The sequence below is a fragment of the Lepisosteus platostomus genome, chromosome 8 (assembly GCF_059453375.1).
Source record: "Lepisosteus platostomus isolate fLepPlt1 chromosome 8, fLepPlt1.hap1, whole genome shotgun sequence".
In the NCBI taxonomy this organism is placed as follows: domain Eukaryota; kingdom Metazoa; phylum Chordata; class Actinopteri; order Semionotiformes; family Lepisosteidae; genus Lepisosteus; species Lepisosteus platostomus.
This window is the reverse complement of record NC_142618.1, coordinates 41261421-41274393: the sequence shown is the minus strand read 5'-3', so window position 1 is coordinate 41274393 and position 12973 is coordinate 41261421. Positions and strand designations below refer to the sequence as shown.

General features: G+C 38.6%; 1 pseudogene; it reads left to right on the top strand.

Moving 5' to 3' along the window:
• The first annotated feature begins 2247 nt into the window (after nt 1-2247).
• LOC148657332 (protein CFDP2-like) lies at nt 2248-3685 on the top strand (annotated as a pseudogene).
• The last annotated feature ends 9288 nt before the right edge of the window (nt 3686-12973 follow it).

Below are 12973 nucleotides of genomic sequence, written 5' to 3'. Positions count from 1 at the left end.
CAGCAGTGCTGCAGTAAGTACTAAGCCAACATGTTACCCTAGCAGGAATGTTGAGTAGCTACGGGCGGTGCTCCTGGACTGTGAATCTATAATTACATCTATCAGCAATAAAATATCCAATAAAATATTTTTTTAAACTAGAATAAAATGATAAAATTTGAAACGTTAACAAAGCAAGAAAAAAAAAATCTCTGCATTTTCAGAAAAGACTTGAAGGAGACCTATGAATGATTCAATAAAGCTTTAATTAAAATGTGATTACTAGCAGGGTGTCATTAATATTCAAAGCATCATGTTCCATGCTTGCAAGATCAAACATCAAATAGTTGTGAAAAACGGCTGGGTTGGGGCCTTTTATGGGCTATTTAGGTTTGTTCTGATATGAAAACTGCCATCATTAATACTGTATGTAACACAAACAGGTGTCTAAAAGTGAATTAAATGTAAATCCTCATGCAACATTTAAGAGAATTCCGTGTCATTAATTAGAATAGAGATTAGTATTTATAACTATTAAATGGAATAGCAGCAGTAAAATCAACAATCAGCAAAAACAAATCTTTATTATTTTTCAGTAACATTTTTGCAGTTAATTAGAGCAGACAAAAGTAATCCATTCAGTCTTCAATGGGTGACCAAGCACACAATGCCCTAGCTTCTAGTGTGGGTGGTCTTTTGCATGGAGGAAAAAACACTATGAAGGAAAAACTCAAAATTTCAACAATTAGATTTTTTTGAAGAATGTATGTGCATTGGAATTTTTTATCTCACCATTTTTCTCGTATAAACTCAAACAATTAAAGCACCTCTGAGCTGATGAACAAGCATGTCCTTGGCGTTGCTTAACAACAGCATGTCATTTCCTTGAACTGCAAAATCCAAAGTAAATGTAATTAGCTATTTGAGCTCTTGACAATGAAATACATTCAGCTTTTTCATCAAACTTTTCATAATACATTTGATCTTGAAAGCTCAATATGTCAAAGAATTGCAAAATGTTTGGTCTAAATCTTGTTTTGTAATTGTTAAGGGTATTGAGGGTATTTGAATTGTGGGGATATGTCATCTTAATTCCACTACTAATGAGGAATTGATTTATATAAACTTTATTTATACTTCTACCACTGTAAACAAATATATAATTTTTTGCTTTCTTTCTTTATAGAAAATGTGCAACAATATAAGACAGATTTTAAAAATGCAATTATAATTTTTTAAGTGTTATATAGTTTTTGTATTTTCAAACTGTGGATATTACTGGTACCTTGGATACCAGGAGACTCTTATATAATAAAAAAATGCTAATAATATTTCAGCTCAGGAGCAGCAGGGGATCAGCTGTTAAAATCAACTTAATACAATGCACAATATACTATACATCTGAATGTTGTAATGACTAATGGCAATTTTATAATTTATATATGTGCCTTACAATAGAACAGATTGGGATTGCTTAGAAACTTAGTGAAGGGTGTTGTGTAGTACGTGGATGAAAAAAAAAGTGACTATTATACCAATTACTCTGATACAAGTTTATCTAATTTCAAAACCCACATTAGACTATGAACTTAGTAGCTCCTATTTTTAAATCTAATTTCACTAATAATTTGAATTATAAATTAATTTACTTGTGTAGTTTTTACTACTTATATCTTTTTGATATAATATGTTTAAAAAAACTAATGATTTGAAGCTCTTTTAAGATAAGATCACTTTATTTGCAATACACAATTTTTTGCATTAGGAATTTGTCTTTTTGCATACCCCAGCTTGCTCTTCATGAGACACACAGACAGAGAGAGAAGCGTACGATCAGAGCACAGGATCAGCCATTTATATGGCGCCCCTGGAGCAGGTGGGGTTAAGAGACTTGCTCAGGGGCCCAACGGAGTAGGATTCCTCTGGCAGCTGCAGGATTTGAACCGGCGACCTTCTAGCCACGGGCACAGATCCTTGGCCAAATAATTTCCAGATGAAATATTGCATTATACCTTGTGTTAAAGTGATGTAAAATGTCACTCTTTTTTTCTTTTATTCACCAAAGACACAATTAAAAGGCATTGTGTCAACTTTAACTTTACCAAAGTGGGTATATGCTTAAAGTATAAACCAATCGACATTCAGGGTTACTCCTGCATGCCGGTCCCAAGCCTGGACAAATGGGGAGGGATGGGGAAAGACCTGGCAACCTACCCTAGAAAACCATCGCCATGAAAATTCATGGAAAATCTCTCACATGTTTCAAATATGGTACCCAATGGTAGACCCCCCAGGCCAGCAGGTATCCAAAAAGCGACTGGGGAAGAGCAAGGATCATTTGCGAGTAATCCGGGATTTTATGACGCAAATGGGGGAAATCCTTCGGGAAGCCCAGATGCTGATGCTGCCTGCGATGAAAGAAAGAATCTGCGCTGCATGAAAACACACAAGATCTCAACATGGAACGTCCGCGGAATGAGTCAAGGGAAACTGGACATCATCAAGCGAGAAATGATCAGACTCAACATAGATTTGCTTGGAATCAGTGAATTACACTGGAAAAATAACGGCCACTTCCAATTGGACGACTTTTCAGTGTATTATTCTGGGCATCAAGAACTTAGAAGAAATGGAGTGGCTCTCATAGCACACAAGAACATAGCCCATGCAGTCAAGAGCTACACTATCATCAGCGACCGCATAGTGGCCATCCGTATCAGTGGAAAACCGCTAAATGTCACGGTTTTACAAGTCTATGCTCCAACAACAGATGCTCCAGAAGATGAAAGCGAACGTTTTTATACCAAAATTGAGGAAGCACTGGAACAAGTGCCCAAAAAGGATATCATTTATATCATGGGTGATTTCAATGCAAAGGTCGGCAGTCAGGAAGCGGCGAACATCATAGGCCGGTGTGGATAGGGCGAAAGGAACGAAGCTGGTGATAGTTTGGTAAAATTCTGTCATGAAAACCATTTCAGGGTTTCAAATACACGGTTCATGCAACCAAAACACTGTCTGTACACCTGGAAAGCCCCAAATGGACAGCATCGCAATCAGATAGATTACATTCTTTGCAGTCAATGCTGGAAAAGTTCAGTCCTCACCATCAAAACTTTCCACAGTGCTGACTGCGGTTCTGACCATGAACTGCTTGTAACCACCATTAAGGTGAAATTCTGCAACATCAAAATGAATGCTCCATCAGCAGGAACACATACCATACAAGAAACTAGAGAAAAGGAGCAAGTGGCTGTCGGCAGAATCCATCAAAGTCGCCGATCAAAGCAGAGCAGCCAAAGCCGCTGGGGACCAAGATGAGGCTAGGAGGCTAAACGCGGAATTTCAAAGGGCAGCAAGGAAGGACAAAGAAGCATACTGGGATCAGCGATGCAAGCAAATGGAGGAGGACTGGTCACACCAGAAATCTCTTTGCACAAGTCAAGAAAATTCGAACTTCTTTCACTGCCCGCAAAGGAGCAATCAAAGACAAGAATCCATCAAAGTCGCCGATCAAAGCAGAGCAGCCAAAGCCGCTGGGGACCAAGATGAGGCTAGGAAGGTCCTGACTGGCCAGCAATGCATCAGAAGCAGATGGCGAGAATACACGGAAGAGTTGTATGCAAGCACTAGCGACCCTGAGACACCCCACGACGACCCAGTGGAAATGGAGCCAGCTATTTTGGATGAGGAAGTCGGGCGCTGAAGCACTTACCAAACAACAAGGCACCTAGTATTGACTGCATCCCAGAAGAAATGTTGAGGCCTGTTCCACCAGTGGCTATCAAAGCGATCTGCCAAAAGATCTGGGAACCCAGCAGGTGGCCAAAGGATTGGAAGAGATCAGTATTCATCCCACTGCCTAAGAAAGATGACACAAGGGACTGTTGCAACTACCGTACAATAGCCCTGATTCGTCATGCGAGCAAAATCCTTCTGAAGATCATAGAGCAGAGTCTGCGCCCAATCATTGAAGCAGAACTACCTGACTCGCATGCTGGATTCAAACGAGGTTGTGGTACCAGTGACCATATCACAAATCTGCGGTGGATTATGGAGAAATGTCATGAATATCAGAAAAACATCTACATTTGCTTCATTGATTACAGTAAGGCATTCGACCGCATCAAACACGATAAGCTATGGAAGGCCCTGCAAGAACTGGGAGTGCCAGCACACTTGATCCAGCTGATAAGATCCTTTTATAAAGACCAAGAAGCAACTGTTCGAACACAACATGGAGACACCGAGTGGTTCAAAATCGAGAAAGGTGTGTGACAAGGCTATATTCTGTCCCCTTTTCTTTTCAATCTTTTCGCAGAAATTATCATGAGGAAATCAGATCTGGAAGAATTGGAAATCGGTGTGAAGATTGGAGGCAGAAATATTAATAATCTCGGCTACGCTGATGATACAATATTACTGGCGGAAACGGAAGATGGCCTGAAATATCTCATATTAAGAATCAAAAAGGAAAGCGAAAAGATGGGTCTCCACCTCAACATAAAAAAAGACGAAGATCATGACAACAGCTGGAAATGGAGCAGTCAAAATAACCATCAATAGTGAAGAGATCGAATGCGTCAAGGTTTTCTGTTTCCTGGGATCCATGATTGACAGAACTGGAGACTGCGGCCCTGAAATCAGGCGACGAATTGCATTAGGCCGTAGTGCGATGCTGAGCATGCACCAAATCTGGAAAAGCAAAGACATCAGCCTCACAACCAAATGCAAAATGGTCCATGCTATTGTGTTCCCCATATCAATGTATGGGTGTGAAAGCTGGACCCTGAAAAAGCTGACCGAAAGAGGATGGATTCTTTCGAGCTATGGTGCTGGAGAAGACTGTTACGGATACCATGGACAGCAAGGGTCACCAATAAAGAGGTTCTGGAGCGCATCAAGCCAGAAATTTCGCTTGAGGGAAAGGTCACCAGACTCCGGCTCACTTATGTTGGTCACGTGATGCGATCAGATTCATTGGAGAAAGCAATGATGCTTGGAATGGTCAGTGGAACAAGAAGACTAGGACAAAGAACAAAGAACAAAGAATGCAGTGACTCGACGCCATCAAAACGGACACTGGCTTAGGTATAGAACAGCTGAAAGGGAAAGTCCAAGACCAGAAAGCGTGGCGAGAGATGGCCTATAGAATCGCAGAGAGTCGGATCCGACTGACCGGATAACATCATCATCATTAACCAATCAAAACATGTTATGAATTAAAATGATATTTTTTATACTTGAAATATAAATATATTTTGGTAAGGACACAATGGTTAGCATCACTGCCTTGGAGCATGGGGGCCCTGGTTTAAATTCTGGACCTGGGGTGGTATCTGCATGGAGTTTGTTTGATCTCCCAATGTTAACATGGGTTTCCTCTGGATGCTCCAGTTTCTACACACCAATCCGAAGACATACATAAATTACTTAAATTAATTAAATTACATACAATAATTATATTGACCCTGGTGGGAGTATGTGCATTTACAGTATTTGTCTGTGTGTGCCATCCAGGATGCATTCCACCACATACCCATTGCTAACTGGATATGCTCCAGCTCCCCCATGAGACTGAATTGAAAGAAGTAGTCACTGAAGAAATGATGGATGTACATTATGGAAGTCACTGGTATCTGTACTGGTACACTGTTCCTATTTTAAATCAATGATCTGGAATATAATCAGTGAGTAAGCCTTGCAATGCCAATCTAATGATTCCAAAACAGGAGGATTAGCAAACACTAACAGAAGCAGCAAATAAAGTTTAATATAGTGCAAACATCTGACAGATGAGTTTTATTGCACACAACTACAGGATATTGCATGCAGTTAGTAGAAATACAAACAACAAATACAAAATGGGCAACACAGAGGTTGAAGAGACTGCTTATGAAAAGAAACTAGTGTTTAAATTAACATCTCATTTACAGTACTTCTAGTAAATGTGGGAAGAAGTGAATATACAAACAAAATGTTAGAATCCATTTTGAAAAGCATAGATTTTGAATTAAGGAATGTTATGCTGAAGTTGTAAAATGGACGTGTAAGAGTTTAAAAGTTTGTGTACAATTTTGATCACCAGCTCTTAACGACCATTTCAGTTTTCAACAGAGAAGACTACAAGGCACAGGACACAATTGTAAGCTAATAGAATATGCATTTAATAATGAGAAAATGAGGCACTTCTTTACACAATGAGTTGAATGGACAATAGCACCTAAATACCGAATGGGCTACGTACTGTAGGTCCAATGACCTACTCTCATTTTAACTTTATATTCTTCCATTTTGTTTTGGCTGCCTACACTCTACATATTACAAAGAGCACTTTGTCTATAGTTGAATAAGAAGAATGTTATGTATTTTTCTCTGTGTAAACTGTTGTTTTATTATTTTACATTACTTTTACATACCATTTAAGCTTTATGATGCTTTTTTCATTAATCTAGTGTCTTTTTAATTTTTTCTGCTTTTACCATGGCATATCACAGTAAACCTTTACTAGAGCAATCACACCAAACATCAAAGTGGAAAATAGGTTTTCCAGCTACAAAACAGTTACCATGAGAGTGGACAGGAAATTATCTGTAGACATCATCAAATTCATACTCAAACTATCTAAGCTCTCTACTCTATGTATTTTCTCTTCAAGTTTTGTCAGGGCATATCACTTTCTTTCAAAGACAATTTGGACTGACACTTTGATGAGCACACATTGGTCACATCCAATAAAAGCATCAGTCTTTGTACAATAATATAATAAGAGGGCTGAAGTATGGGTTGTGTTGTTTAGATTGTCAGCACCTTCATTAAACACCAGACTCTTCTATCTAACTGTCTTAACCACTCTGCTCCTTGTCTCTTATCTCTCTCCTACACCCCCTCTGTTCCTCCTCTTCTCCCAAACTCTCTGTAGTCTTTGTCCATTTTTCTATTTCCAGAGAATATCCATTCTCCACACTTACTCTTCAGGGGTGGAATGAACTACACACAGAAACTCAGTCCTTTCAGCAACAAGTCAATGAAACCTCCCTATTTGTTAAAACAGAACCTGTGGCCGCTCCCTCTGGACCACAATTTTCAAACCAATGCTCCAATATAGTGACCAAGGACAGTGTGCTTTTGGAGTTACTGTCCTTTATACTAAGGTCCTGACTGCTTGGCAGTTAAAGAAATCATGGCACTGTTTATAAGAGGAGTGCCGTAATGGCTAAAGTGGCTAAACACCACTTTGAACTTGGAGTCTATCCTATATCAAGTTTCCCCAGTAGCCCAACTGGTGAAGCAATTTCTCATTTCTTCTCGATGTTCAGTACTGGCACGTAATGGCTGCTGCATGTCACCAAAACAGGTGCCACTCTTCTTTGGTGACTGAAGTGGGTCACCTTCTAAACTGAAAGCTTTGAGATCCTTTGTGATGAAAAGTGACACATAAATGTAATTATTCTATATTTATCTTATTTATTTTAGTTTATTTTGTTGCTTGTATTCACACACATAGAGTATGTCTTTTTGTGTGGCATTTGTATTTAACTTTTTTCACCAGCATTACCAGTTATTTCATAGTAAGTACAGTATATTGTTTCCTTTGTACCTACACTTTAAGTAAATCTTTATGACCACTGTAGTTGGCATGGTTATCTGCTAAAAAAATAAATGGAGTTTATTTATAGGTTTTATTTCATTAAAACTTTAAAATGAAAGTTTGGAAGGAATGACAGTAATGCTTCCCATCAGTTTGTTTATACCTTCCAGACATTATTCTGTATATTTCACTAGCCTGCACTCCTTCAAAACATAAAAAACATAAAAAAAGAATTACTATACATTCTTCCTTCAATGTGCAGGCTTACAGCGATGTCACCATATTTGAACCTTTATCCATTTCTAGAGAGCTCTATTATTTTTCTCAGGAATAAAAATGCCCAAGTAGCAATCACATACCATGCAACAACAAAAATAAAAAAGTACTTATTAAAAGTAAGTGATGGGAAGTTTGCAGAAAATAAAAAACAGGCAAATGCAAGTCTTTGGGTTTTCCTCTACTTTAAACCATAGTCTTTTGAAGCTAAGACATTTTAAAGTAACCTTCCACAATGCAACTGTTGGGAAAGTCAGTCTCCTTTCAGACTCTATGTATGTGACTCCAATTAGTTGAAGTTCAAGCTTCCTGTTCTATAGACAACTCTGTCTTTCAGGTTTCTCTATTTTCAGAGCCACTGCTGAAATCAGAAGATAATGAGTACTCCGTGTAGACAAACTGTAGGCTACATTATTTGGGCATCAGCCTGACAGTCACAAGTCTCACACCCACAGGCACATCATTAAATATTATATTTCTTCTTGATTACATTATATGGCTTTAGTATTTATACATTCTGATGACCCAGATGGTTTAGAATAATATTTTTATTTGAAGAGTTAAGTAATTCTAGTAGAGGACAGAAATTCAATACAGTTTTCTGACATTTTGTCATAAAGATAACACAACATACAGTATGCCTGGAAATGCATGTAGACTTCATTTGGGAGCTATGTTTCTGTACATAAATAAATAGTTGATATTTCTTAAACTATAATCCACAAATGGTCACACAAAATTCTGTTTACTCTGTAAAGCCAAAAATTTAAACAAGATATATATTTCCATTGATTATGGGAATCACATTTTAATTGTAAGAGACTATCAATTTTAGGAAGTAAAATAAATGAAACAATATTTCCAAGTAGCATGGGCTTTATTCTACTGTTTTAGTTACTTTGCCATTGTATTTACTTTCTTTCAGTTTTAGTTCATTAGGAGTGATCAATCACACTCTTCTTCTAATTTGATCATTACTTATTTTTAGTTACAGCAGCAACGACTTTAAAATGGCCTTTTAAATTCCAGATTGTGACTTTCAGACAAATTAGTACAGCAGCCGATTGAAAATTCTTTAAATGGTTATTTTCCTTGATTCATCTAATTTGTTATCATGACTAATCCCAGTGTTCTTAACCATGTACACTCCTAGAGGCACTAGTTACACACATTTTGTATGTACTGTAAGAGAACTGGCATAAGAAGCCCATTCATTAAAGAGTTGGAGAAATCAAGCCTTGATGTTATAAATGCATGGATCAGGCTCTTAACATTTATAAAAAATGCCTAATGTACAGTAGGTGAAAGAAAGACATCTTAATCAAATAATAATAATAATAATAATTGCTTACCCTTATATAGTGCTTTTCTGGTGCTCATAAAAGAGCGCTTTTATAGCGCTCACCACACATCAGCAATCAGCAATCAGTGGGGAGGAGAGCAGAGTAATGAAGCCAATTTATAGAGGGGGATTGTTAGGAGGCCATGATTGATAAAGGCTGATGGGGAAATTTGGCCAGGATGCCAGGGTACACCCCTACTCTTTTCGAGAAACACCCTGGGATTTTTAATGACCACAGAGAGTCAGGACCTCGGTTTTACATCTCATCCGAAGGACGGTGCCTGTTTACAGTATAGTGTCCCCGTCACTACACTGGGGCATTAGGACCCACATGAGCCGCAGGGTGAGCACCCCCTGCTGGCCCCACTAACACCTCTTCCAGCAGCAACCTTAGTTTTTCCCAGGAGGTCTCCCATCCAGGTACTGACCAGGCTCACACCTGCTTAGCTTCAGTGGGTTGCCAGTTGTGAGTTGCAGGGTGATATGGCTGCTGGCTAATGTTTCACATTTGGCTCAAAAGACAGGAGAGGATCAGATGTGACTCCCAGATTCCTGACTATAGAAACCATCCACCACTACTGTGAAACCCTTCAGTTTATCCAGCTGAGATTTGCTGCCCACCAGTAAAAATTCTGTTTTGTCACTATTTAGCTTCAGGGAATTTAATGTCAACCAGAGTCTGATGTCACACAAACAAGAGATACTGTAAGTGGCGGAAGGGCTCAAGGGCTCAAGACTGAACCCTGAGGCACACTGTGATTGGCTGGGGCCATGGGGGATTGAGGAACAAGGGAGACAAAATACTGCTCGCCAGTCAGATAAGAGCAAAACCAGCTAAGGACAGTACCACTGATAGACAGGAATGTCTGCAAGTGAGCAAGCAACAGTATGTGCCTGTTGTTGATGTGCAACCACACGCTCTAAAACATCCAATAGAAATGGTAATTTAGAGATTGTTCATTGGTCTGTAGTTCATCATTATATCAGAGTCCAAGCTAGGTTTCTAGGGAGGCAAGCTTTCAATAAAGAGGCAGGAATGGGATCTAGGGATGGGGCAACAGGAAGTTGTTTTACAAGTGTTAATAATTTTTTAAGTTGTTTGTAGTTAACTTAGTTAATTCAGAAAAATGTTGTACAGGGGGAAAGTCAGTGGAAAAGCTAGGGCTCACGTAATTGTCCGAGTTCATTGCCAGGCTGAGCCTTGATTCAGATAATTGTAGTTGCATAGCAAAAATCTTTGATTGACAAAATGGCAAAAATTTTAACATGGAGCTCAGGGGTAGCAGAGAGTGCAGAGTTGTCAGGGGGTTTAGAAAGCTTATTGATGACAGAGAAGAGCACTTTATGATTTCCTAGTCCTGAGATAATTGTATCAGATATATAGGAGGATTTGGCAGAAGCTAGAGCAGCTCTGTAGACTTACAGGTGTTTGTTATAAGTCTGAGTGTGAACCACTAGGCTGGATTTTGTGCTTAAATGTTCCAGATGCCGAGCTCCTTAATAATTATATCTTGACTGTAAACTACAGCCAAGCCACCGTCACAACCAACAAAATGTGTGGTTTGCCTGCAAAAGTTAAACCTGGAGGGACAGTTTAATTTAATTAAATAAACTCATTTGGTTGTTGCCAGGTCTCAGTTATGCACAGGATGTCAATGCAACTATCAATGATGAAATCATTTAGCGTTTCAGTCTTTTCATTTAGAGAGTGGGTGTTTATGAGTGCAAATTTAATGTCACGTTGATTTACCCGAGCGAAAGAGGATTCCTCAGATGATACAGCAGCCATAAGTACGGAAAGCAATGCACTGGTGTTTATTCTGCAATGAAAGGCAGCTTGCCATTTCTGTGGGTATGGCAATCTGAAAAGATGCTTGGAATACAGCCAGGCCCCATAGACTGTATATGTATATGGTCAAGTTGATATCCATATTGCTACTGAGCAAGCATTTTATATTCTGAATAGCATATTAAAGTCAACTTTAAAAGAATAAGAAATCACTCAAAGTAGCTGTAGAAAAGAATTTCAAGTTATCATGCATGACATTTTGTGAGGTCAGTGGTTTACACACTTCATGGAGTTATTGTGTCATACACGACATAGAGATGTGTAATCAAATCTTAGTTTTTAAATACTGAAATTCCCTTTAAGTGAATGTGTCCTAATTCTGATGGTCGCCTGAAATCACTAGGTTGACTACAAGTATGTATTGAATAACCCAGAATTAAAATCTTCTTCTTCTTATTATTATTATTGTTATTATTACTTACAGTAGCATTCATATTGCTTTCATGAGCTGGTGGAGTGGTGCCAAAACAACAACCTCACACTTAACATCAGCAAAACAAGAGATTATAGTGGACTTCAGGAGTTCACGGTGGACGTCACACACCAACCATCATTCTCGGGGCTCCAGTCGAAATTGTCAGCAACTTCAGGTTCCTAGGCCTCACTGAGAGGCTGAACTGGTCAGAGAACACTGCTGCCATCCTCACTAAAGCCCACCAGCGCCTTCACTTCCTGAGACAGTTAAGGAAGTGGGGGTTGAGCAAGACAACACTCACCAATTTTTAATACAATTGAGAGTGTCCTGACTGGTGGTATTACGGTGTGGTATGGTGAAGCCACAGTACAGAACAGAAAAGCCATACAGAGGGTTGTGAGGTCCGTGCAGAAAATCACTGGGACTGAGCTACCCTCCATCGACCGGATATACTGTATCTCGACCGCTGCCATAACTGGGTTTGAGCTATACTTCAGGACCCAATTCACCCTGGCCATGATCTGTTTTCACCCCTGGGTTCTGGTGGGAGGTATCGCAGTATCAGAACACTGACAAATAGATTCAAAAACAGTTTCTTCCCCCAACAGTCCACATCATAAACAGCTCAAATTAGCACCTGCACTTTAAGGTACTGCACTGTTTGCACTACTGTATGTCCTGTCGTGGCTGTATTATAACGTCTATTGTCTAAATTTATTTTCCATGTCTGTTTGTCATTTGTGCCTATTTTTTTCTCTAATTTTTCTGGATAAAGCTGAACGAGCAAGCATTCCAATACACTTGTTGTATATGGGAAATAAAGAAATCTTGAATCGTGAATCTTAAATGATCAGAAATACAAATTTCTTGACTGCAAAGCCAAAATACTTTTATCCTTATGAGCACACGAGCAAGATAATATTTAAGTCAACTTGACAGGAAACTAGTGCAATTTACAAAGGACAGGAGTGATGTGCTCATGCAAAGAAATATTAGTTAATGTGAGAGTTTCTTAACATTAGTTCAAAAATACAGGAAATAGTAAAGAATTTTTAAAATATCTTAGAAGATATCCCAATATGTAAGGCATTACAGTAATCTAATATTGATTAAATAATGGCATATATCAATATTTCATTGTCAGACAGAGCAAGGGTTTGAATTGAAAGATGATTAGCAGGTGGATGAAAGATAACTTTGCGGCATTCCTAACATGCACTTAAAAAATAACACAAGGTGAAAACAAAGTTTCTTACTTCTATCAAAGGCTTGATGTCATCACTGTTAAGAAGCCAATGTTGGCAAAATTTGTAATTATTTGCCTTTTCTTGAATAATTGAAAAGACTAAACTGCTTTTTTTTAATGTGTAATTTAATTTGGTCCATTTTCTTACCCCACTTCCCATGGTGACCTTTAAACAGTGCAACAGTTACCAATTTAGAAGCCAAACTTAATATGCCAATGTTGGGGGCCTGTGAGAAAAATTTGTTTTTTAAAAGTTTATTTTATGTTTTTGTACA